Below are 17416 nucleotides of genomic sequence, written 5' to 3'. Positions count from 1 at the left end.
ACACTGACGACACATTAACTTGTCATCCATTAAATACAAATCCCTCCAAATAGGAACATTGAGCTAGAACACTTGAAAAATTTCCCCCCCAGGGCCATACTGTATTGCAGATTACCTCATTCACAGAACTCTCCAGTAAATATCCACCTTTACCTTTCAGGAAGTTAATGGGGCAGAATTTTCAATTTAAGAAGCACATGTTTCTCCTAGAAACTGTTAAGCTGTCTGCTATTTTGAATAATTTATTTTAAAAGACCCAAACCTTACTAATTTTTTTTAATCCAGTCAGAGTTAAGGCCTAGGTACAACACTACACGTGGGTAGTGTTGCTGGTGAACTGTGCGTAATTGGGTATCCAATTCCATCATGGTACAAGCAATATGATGGTTAATTTCATGTATCAACTTGACTGGGCTGCAGGATGCCTGGACAGCTAGTAAAACATTATTTCTATGTGTGTCTGTGAGGGCATTTCTGGAAGAGATCAGTGTTTGAACTTTTAGCTACACTGGTGGGCACCATCCAGTCTGTTGAATATCTGAATAGAATGAAAGGGTGGAGGCAGAATAAATTTACTCTCTTGCTTGAACTGAGACATTCATCTTCTCCCCTTGGAGATGGGCACTCCTGAACCCAGACTGAGATTTATAGAACTGGTTTCTCCTTTATTCTTAGGATTTTGGATTGAGATTGGAATTATACCATCAGCTTTCCTGGGCCTCCGGCTTGCAGACCATAGATCGTGGGACTTCCAACTCTCCATAATCTTGTGAGCTAATGTCTCCTAATAAATTTCTTTCTATATATTTCTTATGATTTAGATAAAAGTTCATATGTTAGACAATGCAAAGATTTTCAGAGGTGAAATTATTAGATTATGAGACCACAACATAGTCAGTGGATTGATTCACTGATATAGATTAACTGAGCAATAATTATAAGTAGGTAGGATGTAGCTGGAGGAAACAGGTCACTGGGGGCATGCTTCTGGGCTTTACATTTTGTCCCTAGTGAGTGGAGCTCTCTCTGCTTCCTGGTTGTCATGTTCTGAGCTGCATTCCTCTGCTACACTCTTCTACCATGATGTTCTGCCTCATCTTGGGCCCAGAGTTATGGTGTTGCCTGACTATGGACTGAGCCTCTGAAAGCATGAGGAAAAATCAACTTTTCCTCCTCTAATTGTTCTTGTCAGGTCTTTTGTTCACAAAAACATAAAGCTAACTAAACAATGTATTTTTATATATCATTGTTTCTATGTCTTTGAAAAATCCTAACTAATACAATCAAGTACAACACTGACTTCCTATGTCTTGGTTCCCACTTATCCTGAGTTAGCTTAGCTACGATTCCAACTTCCCTCACCCATACACAAGTTTACAGGAACCTCAACAAATGGCCTGCTTGTCTCCTCCAGTATCTCAAATAATATCTCTAGGTTCTGATTTCCTTTTCATTTTTAAATCTGCTTCACTTTATCTATCAAAGATGCACTGAACACCTACTAGGTGCCAGGCACTGAGCTGGTTGGATGTGTGGAAGCTTACTTTCCAGGAGTGGGAGGCAGAAAAATAATGATAATATGTTACACAAATACAAAATTCATCCCAGGTAGTAAGAAATGCCATTTAGTAGATAAAGTAGAATAATGGGACAGAGACTAAACAATGGTGGGAAGGAGAGAGGCTACTGGAGATAAATTGGAGGGTTTGGGATGTCAGCAGTAGAACACTTGCTTAGCATGTGCAAAGTCCTGGATTGGATGCCTTGCACCAGGAAATGAATGAATGAATAAATGAATAAGTAAATAAATAAATCAGTGACACTCTAAGGAATGGACAGTCATCTCTGGTTCAGTCTTTGAGAACTTTACTACGTTTTTGTCACCTTTGCTTGGCTCTTTGTAGTTAATGCCTCAGTAGGAGCATCTTTCTACTTCTGATCTCTGCCCTCCTGCTCTTTTGGATTTTGTTCTCTTTGTATTTCCCAGCTATGACCATTCTGCCCCCTCCTGCTTCTAGAGCTAAAGATGTCACCTGCTGTATTATTTTGCCAGAGCTGTCATTACAGAGTACTACAAATTGGGTAGCTTCAAAACATAAATTTATTGTGTCCCAGTTTCAGAGGCTACAAGGTTGAGAGGGTGGCAAGATTGGTTCCTTCCCAGGGCTGTGAGGAGGAATCTGTTCCATGCCTCTCTTCCAGATTTTGCCATTCTTTGGCTTGTAAATGTGTCAACTTGATCTCTGCTTTCATCTGCATGTAGCATTCCACTGTGTGTATATCTTTTGTTCCTGAGTTTCCCCATTTTATAAGGACACCATATTGTCCACCTTAATGACCTTTTTGTAACTTTACTTGTTTATAGACTCTATTTCCAAATAGTGTCACATTCTGAGGTACAGGAGTCAAAGAATTCAACACATCTCTTTTGCAGGGCACAGTTCAACCTGTTGAATCCACTTTCCTGGGTAGCAGTAATGAAATACGTTGCTCTACAGACACTTCTCCTTCACACTTTAATTTTTCCTGATTTAAGCTGGTAAACAAGCAAGTAAATTCTTGGTTGGTAAACTAAACTTTCAAAGGTTGAAAAACTTGTAATTAGCATTCGAAGAAGAGTAAAACATAAATGTGAAAAGGGACACGAAATTTGGTTTATTTTTATATTTAAAAAGAAAGAAAGAAAAGTCAGCTTACGACCATATGAAGTGTGTCATAGTTTTAAGTAGTCCTTCAGGCCTGCCACCTTCTTTTTCCTCTGACTCCTTTAAAAATTCACACTAGTCAAGAAAGACAAGCCAGGACTGTGGCATTTCCCAGACCGACAGTTCCTGAGATACTGGCTTGGGTTTCTGGAGAAAATGACCATTCTTCTGAGTCATCTCAAATTACCAGCATTTCTATTATTGGGAGCCAATTTGGGATATTCATAGAGTACATGGCACTACAAAAGTGGTTTTAATAAAAATAAATTTGCATACTAACATTAAAAAAATGGTGAAGAGAGAACAGTTGGGAAAAAGTAGTCATTGCAACCATTTCAAAGAGAGGCAAGACAGGAAAAAGGGGGGTACGTGGCAAGGAAGCACTAATTACTTCTGCTTATGAGATGCTTTTGCAATGGGCAAGGCTTTGGTGATTCACAGTACCAAGTAAAATCCCTTCTGAAAAATGTGTTCATCTCTAATGACTTTCCTCAGAGCAGGTAGATGAGTGAAATCAAAGCATCTTCATTCTTTGGGGGAAACACAGGAATTCAGACTGCAACAGAACTAATTGATGAATGAGCCCCCTAAGCCAGAGCTTCTAGTAGGCTGCATTAATTTGGCATATGGTTATCCTGATGTGCCCAGCTCTCTCCCTTTTTCTTGTTCTGGTAATTATGCTGTAAATAAGCACAGGAGAGAAAGAAATAAAGTACAATTAACACTAGATAATGGTCCTTCAAGGAAGAATTTCATAAGCCACTACGTTATCCAGCTCGATAAGTTATTATCTTTCTGAGTGACAGGGGATGACTCTCTCCAGTCTTTCTTTTAAGCGAGTCCTCTGGCTATGTAAAGAGCCATGCCCATCTGCAGAAGTTGAAATCCCCGAGTGCCCTTAGGAGCAAAGATAGACACGGAGCTAATTTGTTCCTTTTAAAAATTTAATTATGAATCTTTTCAAAGAGACCCCATAATTGAACGTACCCAATAGATCATGTGCAGCAGGAGGTGGCAAAAAGCAAATGGTAAGTTCATCATGACTTGGCAGCTGAAATCATTTCCCTCCCAAATCTAGAAGAAATGGTTTGAACCTTTCTCCTTTACAACTAACATATCTTGACATTTATTCAAAAGATCTGTATAAATTCCTGCATTGGGAAGAATAGGGCCAACTTGAGAGAGAGGAGGGATGGGGTGTCTTCGTGTGGGCTCAGGGCTCTTGCTATTCTGAAAGCCACACTTTATTTCACGAGGAGAATGTGCACTTCAAATTAGAAGGGAAGATTATAGCTTTCTTCAAATCAATGTGTTGCCCTAGTTCTAGAATTCAGAGAATATTTTTTAACATCGCTACAATCCTCTCAGGGAAAAATGAAAATGAGGATATCTCATTATTTTAAATAAATGCTTGGCTTCCTTTGCAGTGATGGATATTGTATCTTATATAAGACACGTTTTTAGAGACAGGAAGAGCAATCACTTATTTAATCATAGGCGCCTGGAAGCTTGGTAGTCAGATTGAGCCTCGGGTGGAGCTTCTCTATTGGGAAAGAAAATGCCAGTATTTTTTATTAGAAATGTGGAAGAGGATGAGAGGAAAGACATCTGACTAATATAAACAGCAGCTGGGAGAATTTTAAAATGATGAGCTATGTGATACCAAAAGAGTATTCATTTGTCCCATTATTATTATTTTTTTTTTGTGGGGGGAGGCTGATATAAATGCCCATCTTTAGAAACCAGAAAAAAAAAATCACTGTGTTCATGCATTTACTGTCTAAAATGTAAAAGTCTAGGGAGATCTCTTAGTTCATTGCAGAGAGGTAATATTAAGTACTATTTCAAAAGAATAATATTAGTACTATGAAACAACTGATAACATAGGGAAGAGAATTTGGGATTTTTCCTTTCCTTCCTTTTTGTTTTCTAACTCAAATGCTCCCTTAACAATATCAGCTTATTAGAACCCCAAATAGCCCCAAATATTTTTATGTAGATGCTGCCGGTGGATATTATTTTGTAGGTAATCAATTCTATGTCATCAGAAGACCCAGACTCATCTCCTCAATTTTAGTCATCAGATCTGAAGCCCCTGAAAACCTATGCTTCTATTTCCTTATTGATCAAATGAGAATTTTAAAAACTGGTTGGGCTTTGCAGAGTCATTGTAAGGACCAAGTGAGATAGTATGCTTGAAAATATTTACAAGCTGAATAGTGCTACGTGAACGTAAAGCATTGTCACTATTCATATAAACATGATAAATAGGGCTGGGGATGTGGCTCAAGCGGTAGCGCGCTCGCCTGGCATGTGTGAGGCCCGGGTTCGATCCTCAGCACCATATACCAACAAAGATGTTGTGTCCACCGAGAACTAAAAAATAAATATTAAAAATTCTCTCTCTCTCTCTCCTCTCTCACTCTCTCTTTGAAAAAAAAAACCATGATAAATAAAGTCAGAAAGGATTGCCTATAAAATGTTTCATGAGGAATGATCAGCCAATGTATCTTGACTGATTACTTGGCTATTGTTCAAAAAGAAAAAAAAAATAGCACTTGGTATCTCCAGTTGACTGTTTTCATAAGAAGCTTTCAATTTCATTTTTTATGCCTGGTATAAAAAGGCCTTGCACTTGTGTTGAGAAAAAAGGAAGGGGCATGTAGGTTAGAGGAAATGTCATTGTCTATTTATCATTAGCACTAAGTGACATAACATTAGAATTTTTTTCTAATATAACTTCAGAATCAACAGTTGATAGAAAACATTCAAGATGAAGTTCGGCAATGAAATCTTGGGGAATTTTTTTTTTTCTTAAAATATTACTTAGGTTCAGAATTGCATGAACCCTCACTGATGAGGAATTCTGATGCTGGTACTTTCTTTGCAATCCCCCCTGAAGAAAGACTTCTTTCACATTTGGGATTTTTAGTCTCTTTATTTGCTAGCTCCTCCTTTGTTTCTAGAAATGCTGTCTTTCCTTTGCTTGGAAAAATGACCAAGACCAACCAGATTTTCTCTTGACCCTGACATTACCTTCAATTATTGTCAGTTTCCTTCTTGATTTCACACCATGGCATAAATGAGTGCTCTTTCCTGTGTCTTCCTCATTTCCTTACCTATTTAACTCCTGAACCTCTCAGAATAACACACCATGGCATTCTGAGGAAAGCGGGAAAGTGTCCCAGTCCCTTCCTCCCTGGTGTCAACTGCCTTTGATACACTGGGATACTCTTCACTTCTGCACTCACACTCATCAGCACTCACACTCTTGAGTACATGGCTTCTGCTATTTTCTCTCCAACATTGTTTTCTGGGAAGATGGGTTGATGCACTCACATCCTTCCTATTTTTAGTACTGCCCTTTTCCTTATACTGAAGGGAGAAGTTTTACTTCTATCTTGCTCCCCCTCTCTTTGGAAAATGGTATATTTCAGAGCACAGTGTTTTAACCCAAACACACTTCAATTCTCATTCATTTGTTACTTTTCCAGAAAAACTGGGAAGTTTATCTCATGGACAAGCTAAACCAGTGTGTAAGACAGAGTCTGTTGAAGACCACAAAAAAGTAAAAATGAATGAATAAATAGATAAATGACATTATGTTTACCTATATAGATGCGAACTTTGTTTTTCTTCAATTTTGAGATGTCAGGTCGTTACTAAAACTGCTAAAATGTAAAATTTATCATGCAGAGGATATTTTGCTTGGACCATTAGAGATGAATTTCTATGAAATTCTGAGGCTATTTTAAATTTAAAGACTGTATTTTAATAGTCTTTTATTCACCAAGACCTGCTCAGATGATTATAAGTGATTTTTCTAAGAAATTTTAAGTTATTTCATTTCTTTTTCTCTTAGCACATAATTTGAAAGTCCATCAGACAGTTTTCAAGTTCTGTAGATGGAGAATTTAGGAAAGGTCTCTAATAGTATAGTTAGAAACTGGTCAATTATAAAAGGAAATAGTCCTTTTTGAAAATACACATGACACCATACAAATGCAAAACCATCAGAAATTAAAGGAGAAAAAAAATGATCTCTTGCCATTCTTTCCTATTTCACTTCAGTCAGAAAGGTAACCATTTTCATGACTGGGTACAATACTATAGCATGTAATTCCTAAGATGTGTTAAATCAAATTTACAACATTTAGTCATTAATTCTTTTGAAATACTACATTAAGCAATGGTTTCTCTTTAATGAATTCCTACTACTTTCTAGGATTATATAATATACTTTATAAGTAAAATGTTATGTTATGATTTGGATCTGCATTGTTCCCCAAAGGCTCATACATTGAAGGCTTTGTCCCCAGCAGCAGTGTCCAGAGGTGCGACCTTTAGGAAGGGCTTTGACCTCATCAGTGGTTCAGTTTATTGAGGCATCATGATTTGAATGGTTTATTGGGAGGTAGTAGAAAGTGTAGTTAACGGGAACTAGTAGAAAGGGATGGTTCCTTGGGGGCATGTCCTTAGGCACTTTATCTTGGCCCAGGCTTCCTCTTCTTTGTTTCTGATTCCCTGCTGCTGACTGCCATGAACTATGCAGTTTTTCTCCTCCACACCTTTTTGCCATCGTGTTCTGCCTCATCTCAGGTCTAGAACAATGGAGCCAGCTATGAAAACCTCTAAAAATATGAGTCAAAATACATCTTTCCTGAAACTGAGAATGAAAGGGAGTCATTGCTCATGAGTTCACCTTTTCCTCCATTATACCTTATCACTTCTTCATCTTCAGTATACCTCCATCGATTGTATTTACGTAGATCATTTTCTTATATCATAGGGGAAGATGCCTTAATCAATAGGCTAATTTTCTGAATTGCTTTTAACAGTGTCTCTTTGATAAACTATAATCTCTTTCAGGGCAATGATTTTTATCTTTTTCACTATTTTCCCCCTTTCATTATTATGTCTTTCTTTATCACTATGCTTTAGCATAATAGCATAGTTCAAGGAGCATTGTAGTTGATAAATAAATAATTGGAGTAAATGACATCCAGTTGGCCATGAACAGTAATTTGTTATCTGATAATAGCATCAACAAGAGTCCTTTGATGAGATATTATAAATAAGTGTCTATGTGCTGGAAAGATACCTCAAAAGGTGCTCTACATTTGCAGTATGTGATATCTTCCCCATGCCTGATTCTTTTCACAGTGCCATTCAAAGCAAATTTCTGCCTCTGATTTAATTCCTGAACAAATATCACTTCATTATAATGTTTCTAGATTAAAAATGGATTTAAAAATAGATTTTATGGCTAAAATATAAAGTTTCTGTGTTTAGGAAAATATTCCTTGTGGAAGGTAACACACACACACACACACACACCATGAACACAAGAGAAATTCAGGAAATATAATATAGCATCTGACCCTTCTCTGAGGTGAATATTTATCAGTTTTTCACAGGTTGTCAACTGTCAGATCTTCGAATTATTCTTTCCTGAATGTCTTTCTGAACTGCTTTTTTATATATTATCTGACTTGCTATTGTGGTGGGTCATTGGTGACTACATCCGTCTTGTCCAGCTACAGCAGCAGCATGTGTAAATTGCATCTCTGAGGAGTGATAAAGTGATGCAAATAGTATTTTTCACCTTGAGTTACCATAGCCACAGTCATTATCTGCAGTAGCCACTGTGCTGTGTTCTTCTATGAATTCCCCTAACAAGATGCTTCACTCCACGTCACATCCAAACTACAAGGAAGAATATCTACACTGAAAAGTTTGAAGACAATATAACTTCACTGCCCAAACTGCCCTTCTAGGAAGTTACCTTCTGAACTATTGTTAAGTTGGTTTGAAAATTATTTTCAGAAGCCATTTACTGAAAAATATAAAAAGCTATTTACTGAAAAATACAAGAGAAAAAAAAATTGCATTGGGGGGTAACAGAAATGGGGTGAAGAATAACACTCTAATGACTGGAAAGTTTTCAGGGCATCATGCACAAATGTAATAATGATTTCCATGGCTCCCCAGGCATATGTCAGTCCCAGAAGACAAATGGAGAAGTATCTTCGCTTCTGGGTCCCTAGAGAGCTCTAGAGCAGTGTTCTAAGTAACTGTCAGAAATTAGAATTATTATTTAATCTTATGATTGGGTTATAGAGCTAAGCATGTCAGTAAATGCACAGTAGGAGTAGTATATTCGTAGAGGCTTGGGACAAGTTTTTCAAAGTGCTGCTATTACTTTGGATTGTGAGATGCTAATGGACGAAAACATGGGTTAAACAAAATTCATTAGATGAATTCACAGCAGGACTGCTCAGAATCTTTAATATGATCTGTTCCCTTGAAGATCGTAAGACAGAACTCTAACATGGCCCACAGAACTTTCTTGGGAACATTTTGGGATGCCACACCAACTAGGCAGTTAAGATACTCCATGACTTCCCTCTTGAAATTGTAAATGACTATCATCACTGTTTTGTTAATGTACGTTTTTTGTTGTTTTTATAAAAGAGAGGGGAGGGATGGACATAGTCTTTTGTCTGCTTTAATGGTGAACATAATCCTGTTTGAGCATCAATTTTTTTTTTAAGTTTAAAAATCTGGCACCTTGTAGCTCTTGATTTGCTTTGTCTTTCTCTTGCTAATATTTTAAGATGGTTGATTTTGAGAAAGCTTTTGTTTTAGTGTTACAAAACTGATACATGCACAAGACAAAAAACGCAGAGGATAAAATTAAGCAAAAAGGAAAAGAAAAATCAACCGTAACCCTATCAAGCAGATATAAGCATTGCTGACAAGTAGATGTAGTTGTTTTCCCATTTGTATTTTGTAAGTATGCGATCATGTTGTCTGTGCACTTTCATGTGCGTTTTTCCCAGTTAACAAGCATCATCAATGCTCTTGCACGCTATAATGTACTCTCATGCCATTCATTTCCAGTGACTGCTATATTCCATTTATGTAATCATTCCTCCACAGTCGGATATTTAGTTTAACACTTTCCCCAAGTCTATTAGCATTCTCAGAGACTGCAGTGATGTGACTATTAAAACAGATGAGAGTGTTCTTGGTTCTAGAAAGCCTTATCCTAGAGACAGCACAGGTCTCAATTGTGGAGTCTGAGAACAAAGGCACCAACAATGATCTGCTGTTTGGAGTCCCTGAAATCATATTCATGGCACTAGTGCCAGTCATAACTCCCAACCTGGCTCATCAATCTGCAACTACAACTTATTCCCAGGCCACTAGTATTTCATAGAAATGATTCTGACCATTGAAACCTGTAGTTTATGGTTCAAGTCCACAGGACAGCACTAAGTCAATTTTTCTGGTATTGAGATAAGAAGAGTATGGGATCTGGAATCTTTAGGGTGGCAGTGTAAAACAGTTCCCTGTTTCTTTTCGAAGTCTTCCAGGTCATTTATCAGAGGTTATCCTGAAATAAATGCCCACATCATTTATACCATAAATAGCATCCTCAGCATCAGAGGGGCAGTTATTATAAAGATGAGATCAGCAATACTGGTAGTAGTGATGAATCAAGTCCAATAATGATTTGATTGACAAGTACTGAGGATTCCTGTCTGGAGGTTCACTGTAAGAGTCCTCTGGGTATCTGTTCAAATGTGGCCTGATGTAGACTGGTGCACTAGATTTCCCTGGTCTAAATGAAACTTTGCCCCAGATGTACTATCTTACAGACATATCTTAATTTCCTCTCATCTTAGTTTACCTAACTATGAAGCATCTTGAAATAATAGTCATATAAAGGAAGTCAAATTGGATTAGATATACCTGGCTATTTCTAAGTGTCAAATGTTTATGAAAATTTGCAACTACATTTTTTACATTCTGAGAATTTAGATTCTTGTCAGAGGTTTTGAAAAGCATGTAAGGGTCTTACACCAGAATGCAGAACTGTGAAAGGTCAAAGCTGTAGATCATGTAGTCAGACAACCTGAGTTCAAATTCTGCTATTTGTTGGCTATAACATCACTCACCAATTATTTCCTCAGCTTTAAAATGAGAAAAGTGTGCCTACTTCAGATTCATAAAAATAAAATAAATCTCAGGAAAGCACACAATACCAGTCTTGGCACACATTCATGCTTAATAAGTACTAATATTAATTTTAGCATTTAAAGAAAGTCATAAATACTTTTAAATATTTTAATGCAATTTATTAGCCAATATGGATGTTGTTATTATTATTGTCCCTACTATGTGTATGTAACTACTATCCTCTAAGGAGATGAAGTCTACAGAGTAGTCACTTAGGATTTATTGCAATGAAGTGTTGGGAGTGATGAAATAAATGTCATGACATGTGTGTGAGATATTGTGCGGGTACACTGCTTTGTGCAGGCAGATTCTGGAAGATTTCCTGGAGTCATATTGCATGTGCAATGAATTTTACTCACAGGCAGCAGGAAGTGTGACTGAAAGGCTGTGGTTTCTGCTTCCCTCCAGGATTTTAAACTCAGGCTCATATCTGAAGAACTGGAGACATCTCATGTGTTTTCCTCTTGTTTTGACCACTGCCTTTTATTGTCTTAGAGAAAATATGATAACATAAAGTATGTTTCCACCATTCTCTGTACAAAGTAACTTTTTATAATAACATGTATCTTTATGTATCCCAGGGAATAAATTTTATCCTCAGGAAATGAATTTTAATTCATTTGTTTTTTTTTTTCAGCTTTGTTAACATTTATGCTGAATCACATTTTATTCAAGTATTTAAAAACCAGGACAAAGTCAAGTCAATAGTGCCGGGTGTTTAATGAAGCAAAGACAAGTAAAAAGAAAAGACAATTATTATCTTAAAGGTAATATGTTATGATATAGACAGTTACTTAAATATGTTAGCCTTCCCATCCTTATTTTCTATGGCTAACTTTATCTTCACTCTCCCTGAAATATTCTCTTTGCAAATACAAAGTCTCAAAACCTATACTCATTGTAACCATTCTGATTTCTTATACCCTTGTCTGGGGAAACTTTCCTAATTAGGAAGATGGCTCAGTAGCTGCTGGCTAAAAATCATCTGGTGTGTGAGTCTCACTGTCTATTAGAAGGAGGTATCTGGGTGGGGCCCCTGATCCTCATCAGATGGTTGATACATTTCATTTGTACTTTGCACAGAAGTGCTCAGGCAAGTGTGGTGATGCCATTTTGGTCAGGTTTGCTAATTAGGAAATGAGAAAGAGCACCTCTATAATCTCCGTGTCTCTGGAGAATTTGCCAAATTGGAGGTTTAATCCTATTGCCTTTCTTGTTCTAAATGCACTATCCCTTCAGATAAAAATGGGGTTCACAATGACTAAATGCCAGATGTGAATGAAACAGAAAAGTTGACTTTCTTCCTGGAAGGGGAAAAGGAAAAGTGAGGATCTTGTGCCTACCTGTATTGTGCCCAATACTGGGTGGAAGATATTGCTCCTGAATAACTCTTTAAAAAGGTCTGTTTCAAAAATCTTTTGGAGGAGGCTATGAGTCTCACATAGGCATGTTGATCAAGCTGTCATTCTCAGTAAAATTAATGACATGGCATTTGCAGGTAAATGGATGGAGTTGGAGAATATTGTGCCAAGTGAAGTGACTCAAACCTCCCAAACCAAAGGTCGAATGTTCTCTCTGACAAGTGGATGCTGATCCAAAACAGGGAGGGAGGAGGCAAAAAATGAAAAAAAAAAAAAAACAACTTTGATTGGCCAAGGGGGAAGGAGGGAGTGGAGGGGGCAAGGGGGCAGGAAAGATGGTGGAATGAGATGAACATCATTACCCTAGGTACCGATATGACTGCACATAGGGTGTGATGCTACATCGTGTACAACCAGAGAATTGAAAAGTTGTGCTGCAATTGTGTACAATGAATCAAAATGCATTTTGCTGTCATAAATACCTACTTAAAATAAATAAATTAACAAACAACAACAACAAAGATGTTAGATGGAGGAGGAGCTTCTTATCTTGCTTGAAAATGTCAGCCCTATCCTTAAGTGCTGGGTTTGAGTTAGGATGCCATCATGTTTATGAAACATGATTAATTCAGAAACTTCACGACTATATCTTATGGGAGAAGGATTAACTGTTTGGGACTTAAGTAAAAGAATCTGTGGAATCTAAGCTAAAGCACAAGTCTTTGATTGTACTATGAGATTTGCTGTCTTCTGGAAAAGAGATTCCACTATGGCTTCCAGGGACAGATGAATCGGGACAAGCCAATCTTTCTCCATCTTGCTGTGTTGTGCCCTTACAAAGGATGCGATCTATGGTTATCACTATTCAGACATGACTGGCTTTTTACAAAGAAAAATTTAGGCTCCATTTGGATGCCATCAAGCTTAAGTTTTCATTGTGGACAGATGGTTATATAAAGCATTATTATATGTACTAAGTCTTCATGATAAGAAGAAAGGAGATTTCTTTTCATCTGAGTATTTATAAAGATTATACGGAGCATTGGAAATATTTTTCCTGCTCCATAAATTATCACATCTGAATCAGCAGCTTTAATATTATCATAAAAATAATTTGGAAATGATAAATTTTTCCTGCCACTAGTAAAGTAACTGGCTAATCAACATTTTGGATATTTGCTCATTTCAGTCTATTTAGGTTTATAGCAGCAATAATAATACCATATAGTAGCTTTGTTAAAAATGTGAACTTTTTAGATATGATGGTTATATATAGACAAGAACTAGTTTCCTCTTATAGCCTCACTGAATGACCAATGGAATTTAAAAATTAAGGGGGTGGGGAGAAGTGAGGAGGGGAGGGTGGGTGAGCCCAATAAAGTATGGACTTACATCAGCAATAATACTAGAATCATGAAAAAAACTTCTAACCACATTTTATAAAGAATATTTTCTAGGACCTATCAAACCAGGCTACTTTTTTTAATAGGATTCTTCTTCTATAAATTTCAAGTCCATATATATCTGATAGCTATCAAGGGGTCAGGTGTATGTCTTGAAAGGGATACTATGGTATTCCCAGCCATTATCTGGAGTCTTTCACTTACAGGATGCTCAGAAAATAGTTGTTAAATCAAGACAAAATGAAAAGCCAATAAATACATAAATAATAAATAAATAAATAACCCAATATGTGAAAAAAAAAAAGATTATACGGCTGTAAGAATACCATTGCCTTAACTTGACCAACATTAGAAAGTGTTTTTGAAATGGAAAATAACATACCCTATTTTGTGCAGCAAAGTTTTCTTTATAAAAATCCACTCTCCAAAAGAGTTCAACTCCTCAGTGATATAGAAATGCAACCTTGAACTTGACTTTTTTAAAAACTCTGATTTTACCCTTAAAATCCAAATTTCAGGTTGCAAGTGGTTTTATGAGGTGATTTAGGACTCCAGGGATTAACAGAACCTTTTGCAAAAAAAAAAAAAATATATTTTAGGAACTTCAGGGAAAAAGTTTTCAGTATTTCCTTTGGGAATTTGTACCTGGATCGGATCAAGTTTACTTATATCATTTTTAACATGTGGAGAACCTGTTTGTATAATTTCAACAACTATCTTCTAGTTTTTCCTGGGACTTGGTCAATTAATGATTTTTTTATAGCACTTACATTAGGATGGACAGGTAACTTCCAATTTCTTGTTTCCACATTAATCCTTGGCTATTTCAGTGGTGGAGGAAAACAGACTTTACCCCACACTTCATTCTCTTATTGCCCAGGGTTATTTCAATGAACAAATCAGGAAATAGTTACCTTCAGGTAGTGATTTTTATCTGATCTGTAATCACTGAAATATTTCTGAATCTCATTTGAGATACTCACTGCATGTTCTTCAAGAGTCACTGATTCCTCTATTTTTGTTTTTGTTAAATTAATTTCCTAGCCTGTGAGTTTCAGGTTCAAAACCTCTGTGGGAGACACTGCCATCTGCCATATAGCTTAGCCTCTGAGCTGTGGGTTTAGATGAAACCATATTTCAAAGACAAAGTAGTCAACGAGGGAAGGGGAACATGTCTATTTTTACTTTCCACAGACAACAGTGGGAGTGGATGTAAATTCTGGCAGGGAGACTATGTTAGGTGGCAAATTACTGCCATCATTTGCATAATGTGTAATCTAAGGTGTTGATTCATCTCTGGTAAACAGGCATGTTTAGTGAAGGGAGGCGAAATTACGCATTGCCCTCTGCCTGCCCCTTAAGAAACCTATCACATTCCTTCTCTCCATCAACTCCACAGATCAGGAAACTTTTCTGCTCCATTGAACTTGCTTCCTGTCTCTACTTAGCAAACTGACTAATAGCTCTGGCTCATTCCCTGCTGCCACCTCTAATGTTGCTGCTCACAGCTGCCATTTCCCCAAAGGAAATAATTGATGTCCATATGATGGACCTGTTTGGGGGGAATTCTCAGAAATATAATTACTACACTGCACTTATCCCACCCCACCCCTAGAAAGGACTGTTTTTTTTTTGGGGGGGGGGGATACCAGGGATTAAACTCAGAAACATTTGGCTACTGAGCCACATCCCCAGCTGTATTTTGTATTTTATTAAGACACAGGGTCTCACTAAGTAGCTTAGCACCTCACTTTTGCTGAGGCTGGCTTTGAACTCATGATCCTCCTGTCTCAGCCTCCTGAGCCACTGGGATTACAGGAAAGGGCCACCATACCTGGCTAGATAGAACTTTTGAATACTCTGGGAAACTTATTTATTAAGAAAGTGTTTTGCTGTTAAAACTGTAACCATATGATGTTAATTCAATTATAGAGTAACTGACTTTTAATAGGCTGTTCATTGAAGGTTGGTGTTCTGCATAAAACTTCAATTTAAAAACTTGTCACATGGGTCTGGGAGTGCAGCTCAGTAGTAGGGTACTTGTCTAGCATGCACAAAGCCCTGGTGGGTTCTGTCCCCATCAGCACACACATCAAATACATGTTTGCCTGGTTATAAAAACGCCTGTGCTTCAGCAAATGAGACCTCTCATTGTAGTAAGAGTCCTAACATTAACCATGGGTGAAGTTTGTATTTTTAAATAGATGGTGGTCAAAAGTGAGACTCTTGTAGCTTCTGCTTCATTGTCTTTACTTTGTCCCCATTCACATTGCACAGTAATAGTGTCCCTTCCTACATTCACTGTGGGAAGTTTCCACATCACTTCTGCCTTTGTTTACACAATAAGTAATAACAGAGCTATTACTGCTACTAATGTGTAGTAACTTTGTGTCAGATACTATCCATTTTCTCTAATTCTCACTTTTATAAATAATGAAGCTGAAGGCCAGAATAGTTTAGAGACTTTTCTAATTCCATTTGTTGGAGACACCTACAGTTGTCATTTATGCAGCTTAAAAATGGTCGAATATCAGCAACTTTATATGGGCTTAACCCACTAACTACTCCCGAAAGCCAGTATTCTAACTCAGGCCAACCAAGACCTAATGTCAGCCTTCCATACCTTGTCTCATATTGCTGCCTTATTTATATTCTGTCTTGTTTCCAGAGTAGAGATTGCATGTATTACACACTCAATATACTATGTGGTTAATAAATATTTGTTGATTGAGTTGTTTAAGTGATTTTGAAGAAAATACCACAGATTTGTCTTGTAACCAATTAGCAAAACACTGGTCTCAGACTGTAGCACTGTAACTCTAGTGGTCATCAAGGCCTATTAGATACTATCTCTTGAATCATTAAGTCCTCTACTTGACCTATAGAGCAGATTTCCAAAGCTTGAGTAGTTGTCACTAGTGATGGGCTTTTCCTGGGACAGGTGAAATCTTGCATCTCTGTTCTCTCTTCCTATTTCTCTGTTTTCTCCAACCAGAGACACTTAACAATTTCACAAGTTTTATGAGATGGCTGAGAAAACATTTAAAAATCCACCTCTAAAATATCCCTCCCAGTTTGTTCTCCTTCTATTAACACATTATTTCCACACTCTCATTTTTTCCCTCTTCACCACTTTCTTACTTCCAGAGATATTATTATGATTATTATTATGATTATTATTATTATCATCATCATCATCATCATTATTTTGGTTATAGCCATTTACATCAAATCCTTATTTTGACCATTTTAAGAACATGCTTGTTCATTTTGGAAGAACCCAGATGATTTTAACATCATGTTCAAAAATATGAATTTTGAGAGCAGACCAGTGACTATACAATTTAGGTTGTAATTACATAGTAATTACTCAATTTGCTCATGAACACTGAATCATCTCCATGGGTGTCAGACAGATGTCACAACAGATGCACCTCATAAAAATGAGAATTTCCATTAACTGCAATAGTAGTTGAGCTTATAATCTGCAGCAGTGCTGAATTAAATTGCTAACAGAGGGCACTATTGAAAACTATTAAGAAGTATGATTCAAACAAGAGAGAGACAGAAGTCAATAAGGAAATTCCCATATATAAGAGCATTAAATAAAGTGTTGGCATTTCAAAGCCTTAATGAATAATTTGCTTTAGGGTTATCTGACAATTATCAATAGTAATAACTGGATTTTGAGGAGAACATTCCAGTGGACATACTTATTTTCTTTTACTTTATGTCATTTGATTACCATCAGAATCTAGGATGTAGATATGGGATCCTCAGAGGTTCACTCAAGTTCTCAGTGCTGGTGTGTAGCAGAGCCCCAGCCCAAGTGATGACTGCCCAACTGCTAGGTCTTTTTTCTTACCATTACATCACCCTGCTTCTTCATGGGAATAGGAAGTTCAGTTGCCAAATCAATTAA

At 37.0% G+C, this 17416-nt stretch overlaps 1 protein-coding gene across 12 annotated transcripts in view; it reads right to left on the bottom strand.

Annotated features, from left to right (window-relative positions):
- B3GALT1 (beta-1,3-galactosyltransferase 1) overlaps window positions 1-17416 on the bottom strand; it is a 582447-nt gene that overhangs the window by 10412 nt on the left and 554619 nt on the right. For 5 of the 12 annotated variants that reach the window (XM_081261274.1, XM_081261272.1, XM_081261275.1 and 2 more), the window contains one exon: window positions 2034-3385. The exons of 6 other annotated variants lie outside the window; for them this stretch is intronic. The gene's annotated coding sequence lies outside the window, so the exon portion shown is untranslated. Of the gene's footprint in view, window positions 1-2033; window positions 3386-11089; window positions 11218-17416 lie in introns of those variants that run through there. One more of the 12 variants, XM_081261270.1, reaches the window with a different exon arrangement.

This window comes from Spermophilus citellus (assembly GCF_964194105.1).
Source record: "Spermophilus citellus genome assembly, chromosome: 11".
NCBI classification, from domain to species: Eukaryota; Metazoa; Chordata; class Mammalia; order Rodentia; family Sciuridae; genus Spermophilus; species Spermophilus citellus.
Note: the sequence above shows the minus strand (reverse complement) of the source record. Positions and strands in the feature narration are given on the sequence as shown.